At 35.9% G+C, this 13,720-nt stretch overlaps 1 pseudogene; it reads right to left on the bottom strand.

Annotated features, from left to right (window-relative positions):
- Positions 1–8,115: 8,115 nt before the first annotated feature.
- LOC140636060 (cytochrome c oxidase subunit 7A2-like, mitochondrial pseudogene) lies at positions 8,116–13,069 on the bottom strand (annotated as a pseudogene).
- Between the last annotated feature and the right edge of the window lie 651 nt (positions 13,070–13,720).

A 13,720-nucleotide genomic window follows, 5' to 3' on the forward strand; every position in this document is an offset into this window, starting at 1 on the left:
ACTCCCCTACTCACACGTCTCTCTTCTCTCATTTTCACCTAAACTCAGCAGAAGCAGGTCTGTTTTGCTCCACTCAGCAAGTTTCCATTTTACTTCTCTCTTCTCTCTGAATTCCAGCTTAAAAAAAAAAAAAAAAAAAAAAAAAAGGAAAGAAGAAAGAACAAAACTTGTCCTCATTTTCCCCTCAGTCCTGATTGCATTTCCTGCCAAAAGATGGTCCAGTCTTCCCAGACATTTTAATTGTAGGAAGTACACCAAATATCCTACAGTATCTGGGTTGGAAATTAAACCAGTCCCTCCAGTAATAGAAAGGTAACTGGAGAAAGCTGGAGAACTTGGAGTATTTGCATGACATTAGCACTTATCCTCACATACAACTATTGCCTATTTGTTATAAGCAAGTAAAAGGAGTGATTAAGTCTATGGTCTTGTGGACTCCAGAGTCATACTGCTGGTATTCCAACTCTGGTTGTGTGGCCCTGGGCAAGTTATTTAACCTCTATTCACCTTGACTTTATCATTATCTAAGCTGAGGATAATAGCACTTATCCCACTATCAAAGAGTTACTGTGAAATCTTTATTATATACATCATATGCTTTGCACAGTTCCTGGCAAATTTTGGGTTGACATCTACCTTGTGTGGTATCATACCCCTAACGCCTAGCATTGTGGTGAGCACATAGTAGGTGCTTTGTGGAAATGGATTAAGTTCATTAATAAATGAATAAATTGTATATCATTCCCTCTGACTAATATGTATTCTCCTACCTCTTCTCCTCACATGAGAAAATCCTTCCCCATCTTTTGTTTTGGGCTTCATATATATTACCACTAGTCCATGAAAAGCCCTCTTTCTCTCTCTCTTTTTTAAATTGCTGTCCCTATTCCAATCCCCTTTATCCCCACAAGGGCTCATTGTAATATGTACAAAATATGTGTGTGTGTGTGTGTGTGTGTGTGTGTCTATTTTTCAAAGGTTTATATATATAAAATTTGTATTTGCATATTTACAAAATATATGCATTATAAATATAATGAACACATTTATATAAATACACATATTTGAAAAATATAGTGTTGCTTCAAGTATGTTTATGTTTTCTGTTTGGGGTTTTTTTTGGTTTGTTTGTTCGGGGTTTTAGAGTGTGGAGGAGCAGAAGGAGAGGAAAAGAGAAAATCTTAAGCAGGTTCCATGCCCAGCTTGGAGCCCCAAGACCCTGAGATCATGACCTGAGCCAAAATCGAGAGTTGGTCCCTTAACAGACTGAGCTACTCAGGTGCCCCCAATTTTAAAAAAAATTTTAAATGGGCTCTATATTCAGTGTGGAACCGAACTCAGAGCTTGAACTCAGAACCCTGAGATCAAGACTTGAGCTGAAATTAAGAATCAGACCCTTAACTGATTGAGCCACCCTGGTCCCCCGTCAGGTATCTATGCATTTAAAATTTACTTACATAAATCTCCATCCAAATTTCTCTCTTCTACAATTAGGGTAAAGCATGCAGTATCTCCCAAGATAGACAAATTTGTAAGACTGTGGCAGAATGTCAAATTCCCAATTAGGAAGGCAAGAAGAGGTATTTTGTGAAGATGTTCAAAGGATATGGATGGTGCAGCCAAGCCACTATCCTAGGTTGGAGAGAGACCATAAAGCATAGCGGGATACTTTTTGAGAAGACTAAAGCTCTAAAAAACATGTGTGGATATATACTTAGACATAAAATGTTCTTTTGTTTTTACTTAAGTTCAATTTGCCAACATATAGTATAACACCCAGTGCTCATCCCATCAAGTGCCCCCCTCAGTGTCCATCACCCAGTTACCCCATCCCACAGCTCACCTCCCCTTCCACAACCCTTTGTTCATTTCCCAGAGTTACTAGTCTTTCATGATTTGTCTCCCTTTCTAATTTTTCCCACTCATTTCCCCTCCTTTCCCTTATAATCCCTTTCACTAAAACGTTCTACTCAAAGTGTTAAACACTGCTCTCAACTTCTCTGATATTCAGGGCTTGCAAACAGGAACTAAATAATACAAGAATCTACCTGGAGTAGACTCAGCACAGACAAATTGCTCCTTCCTTTTAAATAAAGCCTTGGAGATTCCACATTATTACTTCTTGTTTTTGTTTCACAAGAAAAAATTTGCAAGTCAGAAGGCCCTTTTACTCTTGAAGTAGAGTTTTGTAACACATATGCCTCTTTGGAATGTTCACATCAGCTCTAAAGATGTTGCTATGGGTATTATTTCATGGAATATTCTCATTTATAGACCAGGAGTCAGACCACACACACACAAACTAATATAAAACCTTGCTCTGCCCATTGCCTATGTTCCTCTCCTGCTGGAGCACCAAGCCTTCTGCCACAGCTTTCCATCCAAAATGAATTTTGAGGTTCCATATAATAGGATATCTCCCACTCAAACAGTTGGTAACAGACTTTAAGGCCACCAAGCCAATCTATAAGCCCCATGGTCTAAGGCTGGATTACCATAAACTCTAAATTATGTTCTATTAACTTTACCAATCCCTCTTAAAAGAATTATCAATCACTAATTTGGGATTTATAAAGTTTTGCCTTCAGATTCATTTCTCAGAATCTGAGGATATGAATCAATTAATGATGCTATAGGGCTCTGGACTTTTGGAAAAATAACCAACTCCACAAGAAATGTATAGAGGTGAATCCCAGAAAAGGGACCAAGGCTTTAGGCATTAAAAGAAAAACATGGGGGTCTTAAATACTTCAAATATACTGATGTAACTGAAAATTCCTGAAAAGAAGTATGACTAACAGATGGATCAGGCAAGACTATGACTCAAAGTACTGCTGTGTCTAAACAAGAGGACATTTTAGAATTAGGCTTCCTACACTGAAGGAAGCATGAAAAGGTTACATGAGAGTAGAAGGGTGGAGGGAAGAGGCTGCTCATAACTCCAGAAGGAGAGTCAGAGAAGGAGAGAAAACAAGATTTCTCAATAATAAGGCCACACTAGCTGTGTTGTATGACTCTGTGCATATGATAGCATCTTTGGGTATGATTTGGCCTGGAATCCTTTTGTGAAAAATTTTGCAGATACCATATTTCTTGCAATATAATGAGGGCAAAAAGCTATTTCTGATTAAGAATGGCAAATGGTCATGGCTTTAAAAAAAATACCTCCCCTTTTTTATTAACCACTCAGGTGAAGTCTGTGGAACATGACAAAGCTGGGAAAAGAAAGAGATATTAGTCCCTCTAGATTCAGAGAGTATGTGGGGAGAGAATCTGGTGTCCCTTAGCCTGACAAGGGAACAAAAATCCATGGAACAAAAAGACAGGGCAAGGAAGGACAACCCTACTTGCTCCTATCTTTTGTTTTGTTTTGTTTTGTTTTCTGAAGCACAAATTTTTCTCTGAAAGCCATGAGAAAGAGGCAAGAACTGAAATTTTCTGCAAACAAAGAAATGGTTTTATTTAGATCCAGAATTTCATTTCTAGTGTGATGCTTTCTTGGTGAATGAGCATTCTCTGGGCCAGTTTACCACAACACACATTTATCATCACTCTCTTATGTGGCAGGTGCTGGAAATACAACAGAAAATATGAGGACTTCATCTTTTTGAAGTCTGCAGTCTACTAGGAATGCTGTCTGATAAAAGTTGGTGAGTAAGACCAGTTTTGTGTTTCTCAGAACAATCCAAAATGTAATAGGTTCCTGGGGAGTTTTTTTCTCAAGGAACCCTCAGCTGGCTGTTGGGATTACTGCAATCCAACCCCAGGAATTACTTAACTATTCAGATAGTTTATTAGTTGAGGCTGTTGGGGGAGGGTGGGGAGGTTCTTTGTGTTTAGTTTAGTTTTGTTTTTGGCAATGCTATAGGTCTCTGCAATGCTATTAGTTCATAGTCCAAAAAGCAGAAGCAAATTCTAAATCAACTCAAATGTGGTGATGGCCTAACCTCATGAAATGCTTCTTTCTTGAACCTGTGACCTTTTGATTGCTTTATTATTATTGTCATTATTATTGTTACCATTCTTCTCATGAATGGAAATGAGTTGCCTCATTCTACAGGTGTGACTTTATCTTATCAAGTGACTGAGAGAAATGTAAACTCACACAGAAGCTAAAAACAAAATCTGAAGGAGTACCAAAGAGGTCTGTGGGTGTGAAAGTGAATCTATTGGAAGTTTGCTCATCCTGCTGCTTTCTTAGTTCTTCCTTCCCCAGAGTCTAAGGAGCTCTAAACTCAGGGAAAGGAACATCTACTGCTTCATTTTTAAGACTGCTATGTTCTCTAAGGCACTCTAGAAGTCCCCTCATTTGTCCACGGTTAGCCCACCAGTGTTTTTCCAGACTCATTTCAAATGCCCTCCCAAAAACTTTGTGGAAGAACCAGTCATTCCAGCATACCAGTTGTTCATACCATTACCATACCACTTGTCATGCTGAATTGGAATTGCTTATGTTCCTATCTCTTCTATTGAAGTGTGAGCACTTCTAGAGAAAAAGATTTATCTTATTCCCCTTCTTCCCTACAGAGCATAACAGAAGTTTGGTTCATTATGTGGAATAAATTAATAAATGAATAATAATGTTTTACTTAGGTTCAAGGAAGCATTCTGAAATCTGTCCAATCAAAATAATAAATGCTCATCTTGGAAAAAAAGGAAATAGTAAGAGAAATTAAGAAAAAGAAGCAGTTCAGCCCTACAGATGCATAGTTGACCAAATATACTGACCAGAGGTTTTTTTTGTTTTATTTATTTATTTTTTTCAAGGAGAATCTCATAAGGATCAGCTTTAAGAGAAAACACTTTACTACTTTATGGATAGTAAAGCCATTGCCTAGAATGAGTAGTTTAAGTTAGTAAAATACACAAAAAGTTGCCCTCCTTTCTTTTAGTAGTATAACAATAACACATTTCAACTAACTATGGGAATTTGAGACTTGAAATTTGAAATGTTTTAGATCAGGAAAAGTCCCTATCCTTCTCAGAAAGGGTAGTGGTAGAACCTTTCCTAAATCAGTTACTCTAATGCTGGACAGATGGACGAATGCTTACATCCTCTGAAGTCTCTACCACTTCTTCTACCACAAAATCTATTAAATTTAACTTGAATAAGAGAGGATGCATAGGCTGCATGGTTTAGGCCAGATGATTTTGTACATTACTTTCAGTCTAGGAGTCTGTTTTATCAAAGGACAGTTGCTTATGATATTTACAGCCTGGAATAGCTTTCATGATTGATTTAGGATTTTTTTAAAAGGGCAATGAGACAATTCGGCAAGGAAAAGGAAATAAAAGGCATCCATGCTGGAAAGAAAAAGTAAAGTGCTCTCTGTTGACAGATGAGATGATCTTCTATGTAGAAAATTCTAAAGATAGCACACACATGCACACACACACACACACACACACACACCTGTTAATGCTAACAAAGGAATTAAGGAAATTTCCAGGTTATAAAACCAACACACAAAAATCAATTGTATTTCTATGCACTAACAATGACTAATCCAAAAAGGAGGTAAACAGTTCCATTTAAGATAGTATCAAAATGAATAAAATAGTTACAGATGAATTTAAACAAGGAAGCAAAAGATTTGTGCATGAAAAGTTATAAAACTTACTGAAAGAATTTAAAGAATACATAAATAAATGGAAAAACATCCCACGTTTATGGATTGGAAGATTTAATTCTGCTAAGATGACAATACTACTTAAAGTGACCTATAGATTTAATCCAATCCCTATCAAAATCCCAATTTTTTTTTTTTGCAGAAATAGAAAAAACAATCTTAAAATGTATATGAAATCTCAAGGGACTCAGAATAGCTAAAACAATCTTGAAAATAAAGAGCAAAAGTGGAAGAACTCCCTTCTTGATCTCAAAACTTACTACAAAACATAGTCCTCAAAATTGTATGGTACTGGCATAAGGACAGAAATATAGACAAATGGAACAGAATAGAGAATCCAAAATAAGCTTGAATATATAGTCTTGATTTTTTTTTAATTTTTATTTATTTATGATAGTCACACAGAGAGAGAGAGAGAGAGAGAGAGGCAGAGACATAGGCAGAGGGAGAAGCAGGCTCCATGCACCAGGAGCCCGATGTGGGATTCGATCCCAGGTCTCCAGGATCGCGCCCTGGGCCAAAGGCAGGCGCCAAACCGCTGCGCCACCCAGGGATCCCCTATAGTCTTGATTTTTAACAAGGATGCCAAAATCATTCAATGGGGAAAGGACAGTCTTTTTAATGACTGGTGCTGGGAAAACTGGATATCCATGTGTAAAACAGTGAAATTGTATGCTTCCTTATACCATATACAAAAATTACCACAATTGGATCAAACACTTAAACCTAAGAAATAAGACTCTTAGAAGAAAACACAGGAAAAAATCTCATAACACTGCATTTGGCAATGATTTCTTGTATATGACACCAAAGGCCTAGACAAGAAAAGAGTAGATAAGTCAGACTTCATCAAAATTATAAACTGTTGTATATCAAAGGTTGCTGTCAACAGAATGAAGAGGTAACCCATGGAATAGGAGAAAATATTTGCAAAGCACATATCTAATAAGGGACTAATATCCAGAATATTTAAAGAGCTCCTACTACGTAACAACAAAAAACAAAGAATTGAAACATGAGCAAAAGACTTGAACAGACATTTCTCTAAAGAAGATATACAAATGGCCAATAAAACACACGAAAACATGTTCAACATCACTAGCCATAGGGAAACGAAAATCAAGACAACAATGAAATACCACTTGACACCTATTAAAATAACTATTATCCTAAAAAAAAAAGGAAAAAATAAAAAGTATTGGTAAAGATGTGGAGATATTGAAACATTTGTGCATTGCTGGTGGGGATATAAAATGATATAGCTACCATGGGAAACACGGTGGCATTTTTCTCAAAAAGCTAAACAGAATTACCGTATGTTTCAGCAATTTCACTCTTTGATATATGCTCAAAAGAGTTGAAAGCAGGTAGTCAAACAGGTACTTGTGTACCAGTTTTCATGGCAGCAGTATTCACATAAAACCAGAAAGTAGAAACCACCCAAGTGTTCATCAACAGATGAATGCATAAACAAAATGTGGTATATACATGCAATGGAATATTATCCAGCCTTAAAAAGGAATGAAAATCTAATATATGCTAAATATAATATATTGAAGATGATTTGTTTCTTTTAAAATTTGCTCTGACCTTAGTTCTATCCAGACATACTGGTGTGCCAAAATTCCTAGTAGTTTACTGTCACTTGAAATAAATTTTTTAAAGAGGGGATTTATAATTCCTTTATAATCTTCTAGTAGTTAAAAGAGGGAATTTACAATCCCTTATACTCAAATATCTCAGATGGTATCTTAATTTAGTATATATATCCCATATATTACCCTAGTTAATTGCATTGGACTTTTGTCAACTTGTACATAACTGCAAAGATTTGGAAAATTGAATCATCTAAAATATGTTCACAAATATTTTGCTGGTCACAACTTAATGTTTTCTTTCCAATCCTCACTTTTAATAAAACCATCACATCCTGTTTCTTAAAGATTCAATTCCAAAGTGGCTTTTGATTACACCAAAGACTAAAAATAGTTTGGTATGATTCACGATGTGTTTTTTTGTTGTTGTTGAGATTTTTCATTCATGTATTTATTCCACAATCAAAAAAATCATAATTTAAAGCCATAACATTTTGAAAAGATAAAGGAGACTTTGTGTCACAGTTGCATTAATAAAACACACTGGTCTAATGTGCAACACTAAACAGGTGTTGTCTGTTCCCGAGGTGGAATAAATACATAACAATTACACATAAAGTTTCACTAAAGATCTGAGATGATCTTGAAACCTTGAAACTCTCCAACGAACAGAGGCAGATTGCACGTAATTTTTCTTAACATTTTACCACAAGAAGGAAAAATTCTCAGGGTGTCGACTAGTGCAAACCCCTCTTTCATGCTCCTGGCCTTGGCTTCTCTCTTCCTCGGGAGCATCCAAATCCAGGAAAGCCTCTGTCCACCCTTCCCCCCCATATTCAAAAACACAACTGTGGGTCCCTAAGGACTTCAGCATAGACTGCTGCCAATAAGCCTAAATGTGCAACCTTCCTCTAGAACCTCCAGGGAAGTCAGGAGCCCAAGGAGCAGCAGCATTGCTTTACACAATAGTTTTAACTGTCCAATGAGCTCTGATGGACCATGTGTATTTCATAAACAAACCAAAATATTGCCTTAATATCTTTCTACTTTTCTAGAAAAATATTAAGTAAACCATTCAAGTAAAAAAGAAAAATATTTACAGAACAGTGAAAAATGAAAATTCAAAGGGTTTATGCCAGAAAGCAAATCAGTCCTCTGCAGCCTAAGTCATTTGTTTCTGCGCTGCAAAGCCAGGTAGAGAGCGATCAGACAGCAGATGGTCCCCCCACAATGTCAGTGCCATGGTGGTCCGGTAAAGCATTTGGTCAGGTAGGCCTCGTTTCAGGTGGATGGGCACACCATCAGACTTCTGGAAAAACTTCTGCAAAGTTCCAGAGGGAACTTTGTTTTTCCCAGCATAATCATATACAGTAAAATCAGAACTCCAGTTTGGTTGGTGTGGCAAATGTGGTAGGTGGTGCTTCTGGGGAAACCACAGGCCTTAATCCCTGCGGGCTATTATAGGCTTCGAAGCCCACGTTCCAATCAACTTCTGCGTGAAGCCGCTAAACCGGTGATACAGGAGGCGGGTGCCCGGGAACCCCGCAGCCGGGCCTGCACGACTGCCTCAGAGAAGGCGATTCACGAGGTTTGTCTATATATGCTGCTTCCCCTCCCTAACCCTGACTGCTGACCATCTTTTAGCATTTCTATGAGAATGTCGACACATAGAAAGATAGATCCCTATTTGACAAAATATTCTCATAATCTTAATGGAAAAAAGTTACTCTGTGATCAAATAAGTTGAGAAATAATTAATAGAATAGAGTTGGTATAAGAGTCTTTTTCTGATTTAGAGAGACAAATTCAGTTTTTTACCCTAAAATTTGAAATTAGAAATGGAATTTTTGTAGCTTCTCTACAAGGAAGCTTCCTTGTTTCTACTGTGTCAATTTTTTTAAAGATTTATTTATTTATTTATTTGTTTGTTTGTTTGTTTATTTATTTATTCATGAGAGACAGAGAGAGAGAGAGAGAGAGAGAGAGGCAGAGACACAGGCAGAGGGAGAAGCAGGCTCCATGCCCGGACCCCGACTCAATCCCGGGACTTCAGGATCACACCCTGGGCCAAAGGCAGGTGCTAAACCGCTGAGCCACCCAGGGATCCCCAAGTTTTTTTTTTTTTTAATCGTGAAAGAGTATTGGAGTTTGTCCAGTGCTTTTTTGTATTAATTGATCATATGCTTTGTTTTATTAATAGTATATTACTTTTATCGATTTTCACATGTTAATGTAACATTGCATTCCTGGGATAAATTTCTCTTGGTCACGGTGTATAATCCTTCTTATGTGTTGTTAGATTCATTTTGCTAGTATTTTTTTTTTTTTTAGGATTTTATTTATTTATCCATGAGAGATACAGAGAGAGAGAGAGAGAGGCAGAGAGAGAGAGAGAGAGAGAGAGAGGCAGAGAAGCAGGCTCCACACAGGGAGCCCGATATGGGACTCGATGCCAGGTCTCCAGGATCATGCCCTGGGCTAAAGGCGGTGCTAAACCGATGAGCCACCCGGGCTGCCCCGCATTTTGCTAGTATTTTTTGAAGATTTTTAGATTTACATCCATCAGAGATATTGGTCTGTCATTTTCTTTGTGATATCCTTGTCTGATTTTCAAAACAGGAAAATGCTGGCCTCATAGAATGATTGTAAAGTGTTTCTTTCTCTCTTCCCTCCCCTGCAGCCACTTCAAATAGTCTAGTCAGTATTAATTCTTTTTTAAATGTTTGGTGGAATTCACCAATGGAATCATCTGAACTTGGATTTTTATTTATGAAGTTTTTAAATTACTAATTCAGTCTCTTAATATGTATGGGTCTATTCAGATTTCTTATTTCTGCTTGAGGCTATTTTGATAGTTTGTGTCCTAGGAATTTGTCCATTTCACCTAAAGTTTTAAGACTTGTCATACAGTTTTTCATATTCCCTTATAATCGTCTCTAATATGCTAGTAAAGTCCCTCTTATATCCTTGTTAGTCTAGCAAATTGAGTATTCTCTCTTTTTATCTTGCTAGCATGGCTAAAGACTTCTCAATTTTGTTGTATTTTTCAAAAAACTAACTTTTAGATTTTTTTTCTATTATTTTTCTATTCTCTATTTCAGTTATTTCTACTCTAATCTTTGTTATTTTCTTCATTCTGTTTGCTTTCAGTTTGGTTTTTGCTTTTTTCTGAATTTATTAAGGTAAAAGTTTATCAATTTGAGATCTTTCTCTTTTTTAAATATAGGCACTTATTTGCACCTATAAATTTCTTTTTAGGAACTACTTTAGCTGCATTCCATAATTTAGTATACTTTCTTTTTTTATTTGAATACTTGTCATTGTATTTTCTAATTTCCCTCATGATTTCTTCTTTGATCCATTAGTTATAAATTTCTACATATTTGTGAATTTCCCAAATTTCCTTCTCATTCTTGATACCTAATATAATTCCAGTGGTGTCAAAGAAAATAACTGGTATAGGTGTGAGTCAATGAAATTTACTGATGCCTGTTTTACAGTTTAGCATATAATTTATCCTGACAAATTTTTATATGCACTGAAGAAAAATGTATATTCTGCTATTGTTGAGTGGAACATTTTGTAGATGTTAGATTTAGTTGATTAGTTTTGTTCTTCTAATTCTTTGTTGAATTTTTGGGATTGAACTCTTTTACTTTTTTTCTTTTTTTTTTTACTTTTTTGGGGGATTGAACTCTTACTTTCAACCTATTTGTGTCTTTGAATTTAAAGCATGTTTCTTGTACACAAAATATAAATGGATTGTATTATGTTTTCATATATTCTGCAAACCTATACCTTTTGATAGGAGTGTTTAATTCACTTATCTTTATTATAATTGCTGATAGATATGATTTATATATGGCATTTTGCTCTTGTTTTTAATATATGGCTTATGTCTTTTCGCTCCTTTGTTTTTCTGTTACTTTATTTTTTTGTGTTAAATACATATTTTCTACTGTACCCATTTGATTTCCTTGTTGTTTCTCTTATTATATTTTTTATTTTAATAGTTGTTGCCTTAGAGATTCAATTAGCATTTTAACTTAAAACAGTCTAGTTCGGGTTAATATTAACTTTATTCAATAGTATATAAAACCTTTGCTTTGATATACCTCTGCTCTCTCTCCCTTTTTAGTATTATTATTTTCATACAGATTATATATTTATACATTCCAAGTACAACAGTTTTATAGTTATTGCTTTATGCAGTTATCTTTTAAATCAGATAAAAGAATAAAAGAGAAACAAAAATATGTTTATACTGTCTTATATTTATCTACCTACTTACCTTTTCTAGTGCTCTTTATTTATTCATGTGGATTTGAGTTACCATCTGGTGTCTTTTCTTTTTAGCCTGACGGGCTTCTTTTAGTATTTCTTATTGGATAACTACGCTAATAACAAAGTGTCTCAGAATTTGTTTATCTGGGAATATCTTAATTTCCCCTTCATTTGTGAAGGATAGTTTTACTGGATATATCATTCTTGGCTGACAGTCTCTTTCTTTAGTATTTTGAATATGTCATCCCACTTCCTTCTGGCTTCTATGGTTTCTGATGAGTATCCTTTATATGTGATTAGTCACTTTTCTTCTTGCTTTCAAGATTCTATCTTTGTCTTTCAAATGTTTGTTTATGAAGTATCTTTGCGTAGATCTCTCTGAGTTTATCTTATAGTTTATGGAGGTTTTGGGATATGTTGATTTATTAATGCTTTTCATCAAATTTTGGAAGTTTGTGGTTATTATTTCTTCAAGTATTCTTTCTGCCCCATTCTCTTTTCTTTCCTTCTTAGACACTAATTTTTCATATGTTTATATGCTTGAGTGTGTTTGCAGGTCTCTGAGGTACCACTCTTTTTTTTTTTGTTCATTCTTTTTCTTTCTGTTTCTAAGGACTGGACAATCTTAATTGGCCTATCTTCAAACTCATTGATTCTTTCTTCTGCAAGCTCAATTATTTTAGCACCTCTAGTGAACTTTTTAATTTCAATTTTGTACTTTTCAACTCTAGAATGTCTGAGTTATTTTTTAAATTCCTTTTTATTGCTATTCTCCAATTGATAAGATATTATTGTCATACTTTCTTTTAATTATATTATTATCTTAATATTTTATAATAACTGATTTAAAGCCTTGTCTACTAAGTCCATGATTGGTTTTCCTTCAGGGGCATTTTCCCTTAGCTCTCCTTTATTCCTGTGTATGTGTCATATTTTCATTTTTTTGCATGTCTCATAATTTTTGTTGAAAGTGGATACTTTAGATACTATATTTTATATTATAATAACTACGGTATCAGATCCTCATCCCCTCCAAAGTTTGTTATTGTTGCTGATATTCTGTAATATGTGGCCACTGAGTTCTCTGATAGGTTTCTTTTTTTTAAGTTCTCATTTTTAATCTGGACTTCTAAGGGTCATCCTTGAACCAGTATTGTTTAGTGACAGCCAACAATCTTGCATAAGATTTTCCTAAAAGCTTTACTTGTATGTCACCTTTCGCCAATGGGATCTGTGTGTGAAGACATGTCTTCAAACCTCGAGCAATTTATTAAACAGTCTTAGCTTTCATTTCCTGCCTATGCAGGAACTCAATGTCAGCCAAACATGGACTGGAATGACTAGAGCCTTCTTTTTTTCCCAGGTCAAGTCTTGCATACACGCTGTCTTCTAGATCTCTAGCAATATATCAGGGCTTTTTAAAGTTCCCCAGTTCTAGTTGTGGAAGGGTCTCAGTGGAAACATCCAGATGCACATACCTGGGGATCCTGAAGGATGGTACTCAGGTGATTCTGAAGTTCTTTCCTTATTTCCCAAGGCCTGTCCTTGGTACTCAAACATGTGGCCAAATGTTTAGGTGTTGTTAGGAACAGTAGACTGGTTAAGACCCAGTATCTGGATGAAGTAGTTGCCACATTTAAAATATCATATAAATGCCATATACTGTGGATTCTAGCCACAGATGCTTACATGTCCTCCAAAAGGTTAAGTGAAGCCAGTTGTACCTGACAGGTCACCAATGCAAGAAATATATCTGAGTGGCTTTCCACTGAGAATGAGAATAAGGTTTTAGAGAATGCCGCATGCATTCCAATCACTTGTCTTAACTGTTGCCATGAGGTTACACTTGGCAAAGAGAGGGGGGCAGGAGTAGAGATGGGGAGATGAAATCTGAGAAGCATTTACCCAAAAGAGACTAAATCATTCAAAATACATTATTCAAACTGGAAGAGCCTGTGTTGCAAGAAATAGGGAATCTTTGTATAAGAAGAAACATGACTATGCTTTCATTGAGATAGAAGACTCCACTGCTTCTGTTTCCTGAGTCTTGAATGCCCTCCATCTCTACCCCTTTTCCACCTGACTGGCTACCTGTCCCTAATGAATTAACTTGAACATCTGTTTCTTATTCCCCAGTCTGAGTTGAAGACTGGTTCTCTGGCTCCCGCAGTACCTTACCCATCTCTATCTTCCTCCCACCAATACTGCATG

This window comes from Canis lupus, chromosome 6 (genome assembly GCF_048164855.1).
Source record: "Canis lupus baileyi chromosome 6, mCanLup2.hap1, whole genome shotgun sequence".
NCBI classification, from domain to species: Eukaryota; Metazoa; Chordata; class Mammalia; order Carnivora; family Canidae; genus Canis; species Canis lupus.